Below are 14,727 nucleotides of genomic sequence, written 5' to 3'. Positions count from 1 at the left end.
GTCTCCATTTAATAAAATAGAATACTTCCACTAAAACTTCTTCTAAAGAATACTTGAATACTTAGTGGCATGATAGAAGGATGTAGAATTTAGCTTTACATAGTGTGAAAACAATTTGCACAGAAAATATATAGGAACAGACTGAGAGATTGAAATATAGGAACACTGCTTATTTCTTTTTTAAAAATATGTATTTATTTAGAGAGAGGGAGAGAGAACACACGAGAGAGAGAGTGCAAGCACGAGTGGGAGGGCCAGGGGGAGAAGGAGAGAGAATCTTAAGCAGACCCCATGCTGAGCGCAGAGTCCAATGTGGGGGTTAGTCTCACGATCCTGAGATTATGACCTGAGATGAAACCAAGATCTGGACACTTAACCAACCACACCACTCAGACACCCCAACGCTGCTTATTTCTAACTCATAAAATTCTAGGTTTTTAAAATTCGCTTCTTTTTGCTTATTTTCTGAAATTTTCTAAAATGATTATATATTACTTGTATGGTTAGAAAAATGTGATTTTAACAAAAATTACAAAAATAAATAGACTGTGAAGTTAATCTAAAATACTAGATTTGCTTATTTTATTATGTAATTATTATGAGTAATAATAAGTTTAATATACTAGGTAAAGTTGATAGAAAAGTTCAAAATTGTTCATTTAAATTCCTTTAGGAAGTTAAAAATAGTTTCTATATGTAAAAAAGACAAATTTCATTTCATTTTTCCATTTAAATTCCTTTAGGAATTTAAAAATAGTTTCTATACATAAAAAAGACAAATTTCATTTCATTTTTCAATTTAAATTCCTATTGAAATGAAAATACTGTTTTGCCACTTTGGTACCCGCAGTTTAATTCATGAAGTTTCAAATGTTTAAAATTTTTAAGCTGTTGAACTTCCCAATCATGTGTGTATATAAGTATTATGTATATACACACATACACATGCATTTACATGATTAATAAGTATTTACAGTATAAATATAATGTAAATATACATACATGTTTACATATTATTTGAATACATGCACATACATGTGGAAATAACCCTCCCACACACACATAGACATACACAATAATGAATTCACAGTAATGAGTTACGGGCCACACACATGCAGAAGCATGCTATTCTTAGATCGCGTGTTGAGTATAGCAAGCCAGTGCTCTCTGAAGAATGGTTCCCACTCTTAGGTACTTATGCTCAGCATCCAAACTTCACTGGGAAGGTTCTGTGTAAACAGAAGTTACTTCTAGAGGGAAAAAAAAATATGGAAGCTTCTGGAAGATACCCTGACTTAATTTCTGTAGTAGTGTTGTTAACTGTTTGACCAGCAGCTGTTCACTCTCCCTGCCATCTTCTGGCCAAAGGAAGGTGCCAACCATACCTCCTAATAGCAAATAATACTTCACACACACACACACACACACACACACAGAGCAAATGACAGGGACTGGCCTAGCCAAGTGTTCACTAAATAACTGGGCAGGATGTTCTCATTCACCAAGGTTAGGGCACAGAGGCAACACTGACAACTGGAGGTATAAGCAAACCAAATTCATAGTGTAACGCCTAGGTCCAAGCACTGGTGTGAATATATATGAAGTCCAAAGAGCCAAAAACTATCACAATTTTAATTCCTAATCCGAGTTCAGAGTTACATAAAAACAAAAGATGTGAATGAGGTGAAAGAATAGAAAAAGGAAGTTGTGAATGGAAAATATATTAACGGCAGTCACAAAGCAGCTAGCATTTTGTTTGTATGTCATTATGCAATGCACTGTATAGTCATTGTCTCATTTAATCCACAAAATTCCCAAAGTAGGAATGGTTTTCTTCTTTCACATTTGGTGAAAAGAGGGCTCAGAAAAGTAAAATGACTCGTGTTCACAGGGTAGCAGTCCGTATGACATCAAAACATTCGCTTTTCCTTCTGCGCGGTGCTTCCTAGATGATGAGCAATGTTTTAGACTCATCGCTGTGGTTAGTAGGGGGCTGGGTAATTGGTGGTCTGGGCTGACCCAAAGGGTAAGTTGAGACTCAAAAACCAGACAGGCCTGGGGCTTGGGCAGCTTAGAAATGCTCCTGGATCTGCTCCAAATCAAAGCCTCTCGTGCACTGGATAAAAGAAAAGAAAGCTACACGATACAATGAGGACTGTTTTCTGAACCCTACGTGTGCTGCATTTCAGATGGCTCAAAACAAGGCAGACACAGTAATCCTCAGGGACATGCCTGGCCAAGTTGCTGTCTGGAAGGATGCCCTGAAAACATTCATTTCTTCCTTCTAGCTCTGCACAGCTTTTCTCCTGGTTGGGATTGGATAGATGGTAAATTTATGGAATTAAATCTCCGGGCATCCAGGGAGGGGAGGGTGACCATAAATTGGTAAATGGATCTCTCACATGTGCATTTTATTTGGGGGGGGGGGGTTGGATTGCTAGACCAGCAAGAACAAGGAAAATAATTAACATGAGATTTTTTCCCAAAGAAATTAGTTGTATTTCCAAATGTGTTGTATGCACATTTCTTCTTTTTAGCCTCAGTTTCATGCAATACATACAAGTGTGTTGGGGCTATAGAACAGGTGGTTGTGGCTTTTTTTTTTTTTTAATGTAATGAGGGGACAATGAGCTTGAAAAGGAGAAGAGAAAAAGGTGGGGATGTGTGGTACATTTGCTGTGTTATAAGAGATAAAGGATTTAAAACATACAGATGCTTTAAGGTAGTACGTTCATTTAATAATGCAGAAACCTGTGTCTAGAAAGTTTCAAGTTGCATGTCCAAGGTCACATAGCCCATAAACTAGTAAAGTCAGAATTTCAACCCAGGACTCCTAAAGGACATGCCCACTCCTTCCACTCTACTCGTCCTCGCCTCCAGTCCTTCTACAGGTAAGCCATAAAGAGGAGAAAGCTTAAAACAAGAAATTCTATGTTTACTCATTTCCCTGCTCCAAACATTGTTGTGGGAAAGCGTTTACACAAGGAAAGAGTTATCATTCTTTCAAAAGCACACATCAAATCTCATCTCAGCCCTTGCTACTGAGTTACACAAATGAAGACTTACTCCTTTTGACCTTACTTGATGTGGTACACGGGAAGGATAGGCCTTCTAAGCTCTCCCGCAGGAAAGAAGTGATATTTGCTTCTAACTTCAGCAAACAAGTGGATATAAAGGAAGTGTTTTCCAAATACCAACCCTAAGAAATCTGAAACCCAGGAGCTCACACATCACCCAGAATACACCGTAGACACAGACACGGCTTAGCTCACTGGCGACTAGCGTCCATACTATGATCCTTGTGTGTCTACAGCTTCCCTACAGGGCAAGACCTTCCCCCATGGAATATGACGTTTCTTGTAATAACTCACAATGAAGCTTTGTGGCTCGGTTATATAATAAAGCACATTTGACCAAACGCGGTTTTGTTTTTGTTTTTTAACTGATGGGAGTCTACAGTATTGCTGTCAATAAGCCAAAACTGGTTGGTTGCGGATGTCCTGCTGAGTCATCATGAGAGGTAAGTGGGAAGGACAAAGAGAGCAAGGCTAAAAGGACAGTGGTAAGACAGGCGTGACCCAGTGGAATGGCTGTTTCTGGAATGCAGTACCCAGAGAGGCATGAAATTCAGGTTGTGTTGGGCACAATCCCATTGGTGAAACATGCACCTGAAGATTCCAGGCAGTGATTCTTCAAGAAGGCAGGGCGGTGGCCATGATCCAGGAGGCCCCGGCGTCACCTCAGCCATCAGGATCGGTCTATTATGAATGAGACGCTACTGAAGCACCTGGGGTTGGGAAGTCGGCGAGGTCTGACCCTGAAGTATGGGGTGGTGGGAACAAAGCAGGGCATCTGGGTTCCATTTCAAGTGGGCCGTTAGCAGGACAGAGCAGGGGGCTGGAGTCTAAGCAAAAAGCTGAGGCAAAGACCTGATACCTAGGCCTGAGCCACGTGGTGGTGACAAGAGACTAGTGGGGATGTAGTAAAAACAGGCATTAAGAGCCAATCCCAAGCACTCTGGACCCACAGCTAAAAGCATCACAATTTTTCCAGACTGAAGAAGTGAGAAGGAGACTTCTACTATATTCTACAATCCTGGTAGCCTTGGTTCTAGGACAAAATGGATTCCACTATCTCCAAACCCTTTGGGAATCAATTCTCTAGCCATGTCTAAGCTTCTATGACAGTATCCCAAAAAGTGACATGAAGAAAGAGCCACGTCAGTGAGCCCATTTGTTATCAGACTTACATAGATTTTGTCGGCACTTCCTTTTCCCACACGTTCTCCATGGCATTTGTCTCTCTCTGCCTTCAGCACTGATCCTGGGTCTACCACTGTGTAGTTTCAGGGGACAACAAATAACAGCCAGTGAATATGTAACCAACTCTGCTTCAACTCTTTTTCAGGGTAAGCTCTTTAGTCAACAAGCACATTTGTTTATTCTGTATATGCAGACACACTCTTTTTGGAAGAATGTGTGGTAGGCTGTTTTTAGGAACAAAACAAAAGCAACACCAGAATGGTTTATGAAGCATATTGCAGTGGCCCACTTTGCAGATTTCAGAGGCCTTACAAATGAGACTGCCGTCCATGCATTCATGGGAAGCAGAGGCAGAAAACTCAGCCTGAGTTCAAAATTTTCAGCACTCAGAGAATATCTCTATTAAGAGTCCAGTCTGCCAAAACTGCTTTGCTAGAATCATAGACTCAGAATTCTAGAACTGGAAGGGAAATAAAAAAAAAAAAATCATTCTCGGGGCACCTGGGTGGCTCAGTGGGTTAAAGCCTCTGCCTTCGACTCAGGTCATGATCTCAGGGTCCTGGGATCGAGCCCCACATTGGGCTCTCTGCTCCGCGGGGAGCCTGCTTCCTCCTCTCTCTCTGCCTGCCTCTCTGCCTACTTGTGATCTCTCTCTCTCTGTCAAATAAATAAATAAAAATTAAAAAAAAATCATTCTCTAAATATTTCTTGAGCACTGATTAAGTGCCATGTATCATGTTAGACTATCAACTTGACCAGTCACTTCATATGATCGAGATTCAGCTGTTTTCTCACAGACACATAGCAAGCTATCCACAGAGCAAAGACTCAGGCACCCAGATTAAACCCCCTTTCTGATCCCACATTGTTAGTTTTTATTCTTTTCTCAGTGATAGCTTCTCCCATCCTCATTTATGCAGAACACAACCAAGAAGCTTGGAATGAAGAGAAGAGGGTTCAGGAAAGGTGAGAAAAAGGACTGCCCTCATACCCAGGCTTGGAGGGTGTGACATGGCCCCCAATCCATGAAAAACAGAGCATTTGTATATTCATTCATTTCTTCAACAACCTGACTACTGAACCACAAGACAGTCTCTGAGGTGTGTAAGCTTCCAAAGCAGCAGCCTCGTTATCAATAGCAATTTTTTAAAAAGCAATTCTAACCTTTGCTTGCATCTTTCAAGGACCATTATTGGGGAAGTGATTCATAACCCTAACAACGATTTTCAAAAGCACTTTGACATGTCCCAATTTTCTCCTTCTCCTGATTGCTTTGACGTCTCTCACAGCAAGAAACCGAACTCCTGGTAACTCTTTTTGTAGTCTCCCTTCTGGCTTGTACCCATCACCCAGGGCTCCTGATTCTGGAAGTCAACTCAGATTGTAGCTTAAATACTGTCTCCGGCCAGATCTCTCTTCATGCACTTGATTTTGCTTTCCAAATGGTCCCTTTTACATAGGTAGATGAAGGGAAGGGAAGGAACATTTATGCTTGCCTCAGAATGGTATGTATTAATAGGAGGAAGTTGATCCAGTAGGATTTGGCAATATGCCAAACATGAGAAATAAGAGATAAAGAGGAGTTAAACAGTAATGCTAGATTTGGAGCTTGGAGAATAATGATGCTATTTGCAAAAGAGGATCTTGGCAAAGATACTGATTTCAGATTTAGATACATTGCATACAAGAGGCAGTAAGGACCCACTGACAGCAGTGGTGAGCAGTTCCAGCAGATAATATAAGGAAATTGAAACATAAGAAGTAGACAAAAATATAAAATCCTAGACATCCAGAGCTCTTTAGCTCAGAGGGAAAAATCCTAAATGTATCATTACTTAGTTCTGGAAGAGGTCTCTATGAACAAAGGTGTATAGTCATATTGGTAATCTACATCAGAAAGATGCATTTATATTCAGGGCCTCTCTATGGATGAAGGGGGTGCAAAGTATAGCACATTTTTGAAAAATCCAGGGACAATTATTAAAAGTAAATTTTAGCATTTATGGTGACATGGTTCAGTTATTTTAAAATGAAAATAAGAATACCTCACTTATGTAAAACTCCCAATGCCCCAAAGTTGCCACATAAATAAACTAAATGGAGTGTGAATCTTCTATCCTTCGATTATTCTAAAGAAACCAGAAAATCTGTAGGTTTGAGTTATGTATTGTCTTTTGGTAAAGACTGTTCATCCTTATTTTTTCAGTTCAGATGTAACCCATTTTCACCAGGGCCAGCTACTTAGAAATTGCCTAGTAATGCTGGTAAGTAAGATTACTAAGCTGGATTTCTATCTGTGTGCTTGGAGTCCCTATCAGAGCCTCATTTCATAAGTTACTAATGGATATTCCTGACCCTAAATTCAGTGTACTGGTATCAGTGTGAATTTGGAGTTCATCTAGAACTCTGCCCTTGATCTTCCTCTTCCTGACTGTGTGGCATGAGCAAGTGGTTCACTTCATTCCCTGCCTTTCCTCTACTCTCTTTTCTTTTCCTTTATTTTCTCTTTAAGTCCAATTGTACAAGATAAGGTATATAGTAATTTCAAATTAGTCACGTATGATTTAAAAACACAATCTATGGAAAATATTTAGTGCACAATCTGGTGTGTTGTAAGAACTCAATAAATGCTGGCTGGGAACTCTAGTAATGGTAAGGGGCACTGGCAGCAACACAATGCTCCAAATGTTCCTGTTTCTGGTTATTTCAGGTCATGGATGAGAACAGGGCTTCAATGCAGTATTGTGATATATTAATCAGAGTTCTCCAGAGAAACAGAACCAATGAGATATGGACATGGAGAGAGAGATTTTAAATTGGCTCATGTGATTGTTGGGGCTGGCAGGTCTGCTATGTGCAAGACATACCAGCAGGCTGGAGATTGTGGTGAGTCGATGTTATAGTCTTGACTCATAAGGCAATCTGGAGGCAGAATTTATTTCTTGTCTGGGAAGCTCAGTCTTTTCTCTTAGTGCTTTCAACTGATTGGATGAGACCCATCCACATTATGGAGAATAATCTGCTTTACTCAAAGTCTACTGATTTCAGTGTTAATTATGTCTAAAAAATGACTTTCACAGTGCAGTTGGCACTGGTTTTGACCAAACAATTGGTCACCAGGGCCAAAATGACACTTAAGATGAATTATTCATCATATGCCCTGGACTCTGAACTGGTATGGCATTTAGGTAAACTGTTGTTTGTCTCTTTGACTCTCCTCTCTTCTTGGACTCTTTGGTCAAGCCATTTATTTCTCTGAGCCTCAGTTTTGTCTCTAGATCTTCCAATTGCTCATGTCTCTTTGTCTTCATATAGGAAAGTTGGTCATTGTGTAAGAAATATCACACAAATATGTAACAGTCTGGAAGAAGCAAATAAAACCTTTTATTTTTCTCTTCAAGATACAAAATTAGCAGAGTCTATTACTTCAGGAGGTGAGAGGTACTGACAAGTCACTGCTCACCTTAACGATAGGGGTAGATGGCTGGCTCGCCTGACAATTCTCTTCTCAGGAGAGAGCTGAGTAAAACTAGGCCTTAGTGCATTCATAGGACTAAATTAAGATGGCTCAAGGGGCAGTGGACATCAGGAGTGGAGATGACTCCTTTGTGAACCTAAAGGCATGAGGCAGGAGAGGTAAAAAAAATCAGCCCTTGCAAAGGAAGCTGCTGATCCACAAAGGCTGAACAACTGTTGTATTATTTTCATTAAATTTAAAAATATTAACTTTTTTTCACAAGCGTATTTTCCACAGGGTGAAAGCATGAAGAATACCACTTAAGCAGGAGAGAAGGAAAAGACAGAGAATACGGATTTAAAAAAACTGAAAGCAAGAACAAGGAAAAAGGAGGGGAGAAAGAAAGGGAGTAGAGAGAGATGTTTCTAGACAGATGGTACGTGCAGTCATCATCATCAGCTCCAGGAACTCATTACTCCATTTCTGGTGAGAAGAATACAGAAGGGTGGAGGGGAAACTCACCACTTTTCTTTCTGTTGTTTCTTGAACCTCCAGGCAGGGCGAAGGTGGCCGGGAGACCCTCCGAGAAAGAGGGAGTGTGTGTGCGGTATTTTGCTTTCTACAAAACTGAGCTTCTAAATTGAATTTAATTATAAGCCTAAGTAGAAGAGCCATAGAATTAGAAATCAGCTGTGGAAGAGAACAAAAACTAGTCATTCCTACTGTCAAACTGGGAATAGAGCAATCTAATATTTGGGAGGTTGGAACAAAGTGTCATGATCAAGCAGGAGCCACGGCAGTGGGTATTTAGACAGGATATCCAAAACGTAGCAGCTAAAAGTCTCTGTGATCACCATAACAAAGCCATTACATCCCTCTGTAGGAATAGGAATGGGATAGGATATACAGAGCCTATTATACAGAGAATGGGTAATCTTCCAAATAGGCTGAAACATGGACTTCCATAGTGAGTTTTCCAGGATATAAAGCTTAAGGGATGGGTTGATGATATATTCTAAAGGACCTTGAATACCAGACTAAAAAGACAGAACTTGTGTGTAGTAGAAAGTTCATATCCAAAGACTTTGGAATTTTTCAGCAATGAAATGGCATAGTCAGAATTTACTTTTAATGTTTGCTTTGGAGCAGGGTGAAAGACAGAAGGTGTCTTAGGTATCTATTGCTGTGTAAGACATTATCTCCAGATTTACTAGTTAAAAATGGAAAACATTTATTTTCTCACAATCCCCAAGGGGCAAGAATCCAGGAGTGAGGTAGCCAGGGAGTTCTGACTCTGGGTTCCTTGTGAGGTGGCAGTCAAGCTGTTGGCCAGACTACAATCATGTGAGGACTTAAGTGAGCTGGAGGATACACAAAGATATGTCAGTCTCATGGCTCTCACAGGAATCCTTAGATTCTCATCACATGGACATCTCTACAAGGCTTACCAAATGTCTTGTCCACATGATATAGAGGCTGACTTCCCTTAGTGGGGATGATCCAGGAGAAAGCGAGTGAGGAGGAAACCTGGAACTTCTAATGACCTAGTCTCTGAAGTCACACGCTAGCACGTCTGCTCTAGTCCATTCATTAGAAGTGGGTCACTGTATCCAGCCTACACTCAAGGGGAGAGTAACTAGGCTCCATCTCTTGAAGAGAGAGATGGCAAAGAATTTAAGGATACAAATTAAAACTAACTTGGATAGTTTAGCATCAGAACTTTCTAGAGATTTTCTACCTTACACCTGGTGCCTCCCATCCCAACAGGTATCTGGGACAGAAAAACAAATCAGAAGGCTAGTATAGTGGTAAAAGGGACCAAACAACCAGATCCTAGGAAACACGGTGTGTAAGAGAAATGTTAGAGGCAACACATGTGAGATACATTTTGCAGGAAGCTTTCAGGAATACATGGAGTAAATTTCATAGGCAGGAAGGTAGAGTGGAAAATAATCAAAAATTTTTTTTTAATTTATAGATGACGTGATTATCAGATGTAGTAGACTGGACTGTTTTAATGATGATGTTATTGGATAAATAAGAAAGTCTAAGAATGAGCAGAGGAAAGATGGGAGATAATGTGTTTGCTTTTGGAAAGGCTGAGTCTGTGTTATCAGTGGGTCTTCCATGTGCCAACACCAGCAGGCTATTGAAATACTAACGTGGAACTGATCAGTGAGCCTGGGAAATAGGGGTGGATACGGCCATTGTCTCCATTGAGCAGTAACATAAACCAGGCAATAAATGAATTGACCAAGAAAGAAAGAGTGAAGAAGGCTAAATTCAGACTCATGAGAAACAGTTACTTAAGGGAAGGAGGGAAGAAAGCAAGCTGTTGAAACTGTCCAAGAAGAGTTCAGAATATATGGGACTCAAGAGTTATGGGAGTGTTATGGGAGGAAAGGTAAGTGGAATCAGCTTACATTCTCAAATTTTGAGAAGTCAGGAAGATGAGGACTGTGTGGGACATTGTACTTGGAAGTTATGTTCTCTGTGATATCTACGGGAGCATTGTATGTGGGATGGAAAGGGAGGCAAAAGACGTGGCATGGTGTTGAGTAGTGAATGCAAGACTTCACTGGTGTGCTGAAAAAGGTTTCATCTGGCTCTCTGGGTGAGTGGGGGCAGGTCCTGATTTGTAGCATTTGCCAGATTTCATGGTGTCAATACTTCCATCCTAGACAATTACAAGCTGTCAATAGTTTAACAATTGACTCAAAAAATCCCTGAAAATTTGACAGATGGTTGTTATGAGTCTGTATGAGCTGGTTGCAGTGTATCACTGGAGGGGACTAAAAGATGAATGGGTATAGAGAAGTATTCTTTTGAACTTTTTGGAAATAGATATGGTAACTTACACTTACGCATTCCACCATGGAAAGGCATGGCATCCTCTCAGAAAGCCTCCAGTACTCTTCACAATATCCAGGGGGAGGACAGAGGAAATCTTTTGTTTTTCCTGTGTACTCTCTGTGTTCTGTTGGTGTCACATATCCACATGCAGCTCACTTTTCCCTTAGTGTCTCTTCCTCCTTCCTTTTGGTCACTCGTCCCCTAGGACTGACTTCACCTCACATCAGCTACATTTCTCCATGATGAACTTTTGCCTTGAACACCCACATTCTTCATGGTTGAAGTAAAGGAGAAGAAGGAGGAGGAGGAGAAAGAAGAGAAGGAGAAAGAGGAGAGGAAGAAGAAAGAAGGACTTCCTACTACCTGTCATCTTGCAGTAGATTATTGCTATGTTATGTTTATAGCCTTCTCCCCAACCAGGGATAAGAACCAGTGAGGGATAAAGGGACCAAGAAGGGAGGAAAAGCATATCCTCCCACACTCAGAATACATGAGATTCCATAGTGAAAGACTAGCTACCCACTACCTCTTTCTGCCAGAACACCCATATTTCTCACCATCACTATGATTTTGGTCAATGACATTCTTGGTCCTGAGCCACCACCTCTCCACAAAGGAATCCCAACAAAAATGATACAAAGACAAGGATGCTCTTCTAAACTATAAGTGTTTCTTCTGTGTCAGAGGATATTGTGCTTAATGGAGAATTTGAAGAAGCTCAGTGCCAACATTTATTCATGGTGCATGTTCTCCCAAGCCTAAAATTACAGGACTTGAAAGCTGTGTGAGTTTAAAGCAAACTGATCAAGACCACAAATGTTAATAAAATGCATGACTGCGGTCTGTATATTAACTATGATCTCAAGGAAATACCCTTGGGAATCGCACACCAGTGTTTTGCACTTGAGCTTAGAATCCTCAGTTTTTAAATGAAACTTTATTGTGATTATTAACCTGCAGAAATTTTAATTATCCTTTCAATGCTTGAAGGTTCATAATGGAGAGGTGCCAGAAAAATCCCACTGCTAATTAAATCCAACTGAATATTTCCTTTACCTGAAGATATGGAACTACTTCTTGTTTGTCAAATCCCTTTTAGCCAAATAACCACTTAACTAATCTCAAATTGAATATCTTATTTAAGATTTTGAATTATCCTTTCTCTCCAGGGAGCTGCTGTTGAATATTGTAATAGCATCATCTAGGGAAATATTTCTTACCCTCCTGACTAGAGGAAAGGGGAAAAAATATGTTTCTTTATATCACTAAGTAGATCGAAATCTGGGGAAATGAACAAGCTGACATTTTAAAGCAAAGAACATTAGTAGAAGGTAGGAATGGTTTCCATAACTGTGTACAAATCCTAGTCCTGAGTTCACAGAAAAAGAAAAGAGGATTTGGATCATTTCAAATTTGGACTAATTTGATTCTTCTTCCTGAAAATTCTAAATCATGATCTAATAATCATTACCCCAAATCACCAAATAATGACCTAGAGGCCCTGCAGGTCATTAGGTGCAGAATGACTTGGGCATCAGTGTATTATGAGAAAGGAAAGAGAATCAAATCTGGCTGTCACTTGCTAGCTTTGTGACCTTTAATAACTCACTTAAATGCCTTGAACTTCAGTTCAAATGACATTTGATACATCTCTGAAATATTGTCTACCTTCCTGCCATCTAGGACTATTTTTATTGCAATAATATCAATAAAAGCATTTTATGAAATTAACTAAATTATTTCTCTACTCCTACCATGGAATGGCTTGCTATTTCACCTAGATTAAAAATAGCATGTCCTTTCAATGGTCTGTGATCTGACTCTGCATTGTCACTCTGACCTCAGATTCTGCTTCCCTTTTCTGTGATCTTATTGCTCCAGCCACACTGACCTATTCCCTGTTCCTTGAGAAATAAACTCCTACACTAGCCCTCTGCTCTCACTGGTAGCTATTCTTACAATATTCTTCCCCTAATTTTCTACAGGCCTTGCTTTACTTAAATCTCAGTGCCTCACTTATATCTCACTTAAAATTTCAACATTTCACTACTGCTGGCACATCTTACCCTTCTTGTTAAAAGATAATTTGTTTTAAAATCTTTGAGTCTCATATAAATATCTGTGATGGTAAATTTTAATCTGTTAACTTGGAAAGTGTTTCTGCAGAGATTATCATTTAAATTGGTGAACTTCAAATCAGCAGATTGCCTTGCATGGTGTGGGTGGGCCTCATCCAATCAGTTGAAGGTTTGCATAGAATCAAAAGAAGCTGCCTTCTTTTAGACTGGAACTGAACCATTAGTTCTAGATCTCCAGGTTGCTGGCCTTCAGACTAGAACTGTGCCACCAGGTCTTCTGGGATCTAACCTGCTGGTCCGCACTGTCAATTTTAGGTATACCAGCTTCTGTAACTATGAGTTAGTTCCTTATATTCTCTCTCTCTCTCTGTCTCTTGTTCTGTGTGTGTGTGTGGAGGGTGGGAGTGTGCATGCATGTGTGTTTGTATATCCTACTGGTTCTGTTTCTTTGAAGAGTCTGGAGTAATACATCAAATTAACAAATATCAAATATTTCATTTAACTCACCCATTAATGAGTGAACCAGTAAGATGTGAAGACAGCTTCTTACATAAATTGCACTTACAGTTTCTGTGAGTCAGGAACCTATGTACGGCTTAAACTAAAAGACACTGTTTAGTGTCTCACCAGGCTGCAATCAAGGAGATGGCCAGGGGAAATTTATCAAATGGAATATCAGCTGGGGAAGAAGCCATTTTCAAGCTCATTCAGATTGTTGGCAGAATTCTTTTCCTGAGGTGGTAGAACTGAAGACCCTGGTTTCTTGCTGACTCTCAGCTAGAGTCTGTCCTCCCTCAGTTCCTAGAGGCCATCTATTGTTCCTAGAGACTGACTACAGTTCCTTTCTATGTGGATTTCAACAGTATGGCCACATTTCAGGTAGAGTCTTCAGAGCAATTCTGCTAGCCAGACAGAGATTTATATAACATAAAGTAATCATGGAAGGGACATTCTGCCATCTTGTTACAGATCCCAGTCCCACTCAAGAGGAGGGGGTTACATAAAAGTATAAACACTAGAGGGTAGATTACTGGGGTGTACTTTATAGTCTGTCCCTTATACAATGAAGGTCAATCAATGGCTTGCACTTCTTTAGAATCATATAATATCCAGTGGATCCTCTATCTAAAACCCAGTTTTCCATTGGAAGGATACCAAATAATCTATAAACATTCCTAAAATCCTTTCTAAGCAACACCAATCAAAACAAAAATAAGATAAATAAATTCCATCATCTATCTCTTTCATTAGAATGTGAGCCCCAGGGGCACCTGGGTTGCTCAGTGGGTTAAGCCTCTGTCTTCGGCTAGGTCATGATCTCAGGGTCCTGAGATCAAGCCCCACATCAGGCTCTTTGCTCAGCAGGGAGCCTGCTTCCCCCTTTCTCTCTGCCTGCCTCTCTGTCTGCTTGTGATCTCTCTGTCTCTGTCAAATAAATAAAGTCTTAAAAAAAAAAAAAAGAATGTGAGCCCCATTGCAGAGATCCTTGTCTTTTTTAAAAAATTATTTTTATTAACATATAATGTATTATTTGCCCCAGGGATACGGGTCTGTGAATCATCAGGCTTAACATTTCACAGCACTCACCATAGCCCATACCCTCCCCAATGTCAATAACCCAACCACCCTCTCCCTACCCCCCACCCCCAGCAACCCTTACTTTGTTTTGTGAGATCAAGAATCTCTTATGTTTTGTCTCCCTACCAATGCTATCTTGTTTCATTTTTTTCCTTCCCTATACCCCACACCCCCCCGCTCTGCCTCTCAAATTTCTCACATCAGAGAACTCGTATCATAATTATCTTTCTCTGATTGACTTATTTTGCTCAGCATAATACTCTCTAGTTCCATCCTCATCATTGCAAATGGGAAGATTTCATTTCTTTTGATGCCTGCCTAGTATTCCATTGTATATATATACCACTTCTTCTTTTTTTTTTTTTTTTAAAGATTTTATTTATTTATTTGACAGAGAGGGAGATCACAAGTAGGCAGAAAGGCAGGCAGAGAGAGAGAGGAGGAAGCAGGCTCCCCATGGAGCAGAGAGCCCGATGCGGGGCTCGATCCCAGGACCCCG

The sequence above is a fragment of the Meles meles genome, chromosome 13 (genome assembly GCF_922984935.1).
Source record: "Meles meles chromosome 13, mMelMel3.1 paternal haplotype, whole genome shotgun sequence".
NCBI lineage: Eukaryota > Metazoa > Chordata > Mammalia > Carnivora > Mustelidae > Meles > Meles meles.
This window is presented reverse-complemented; position numbering follows the sequence as displayed.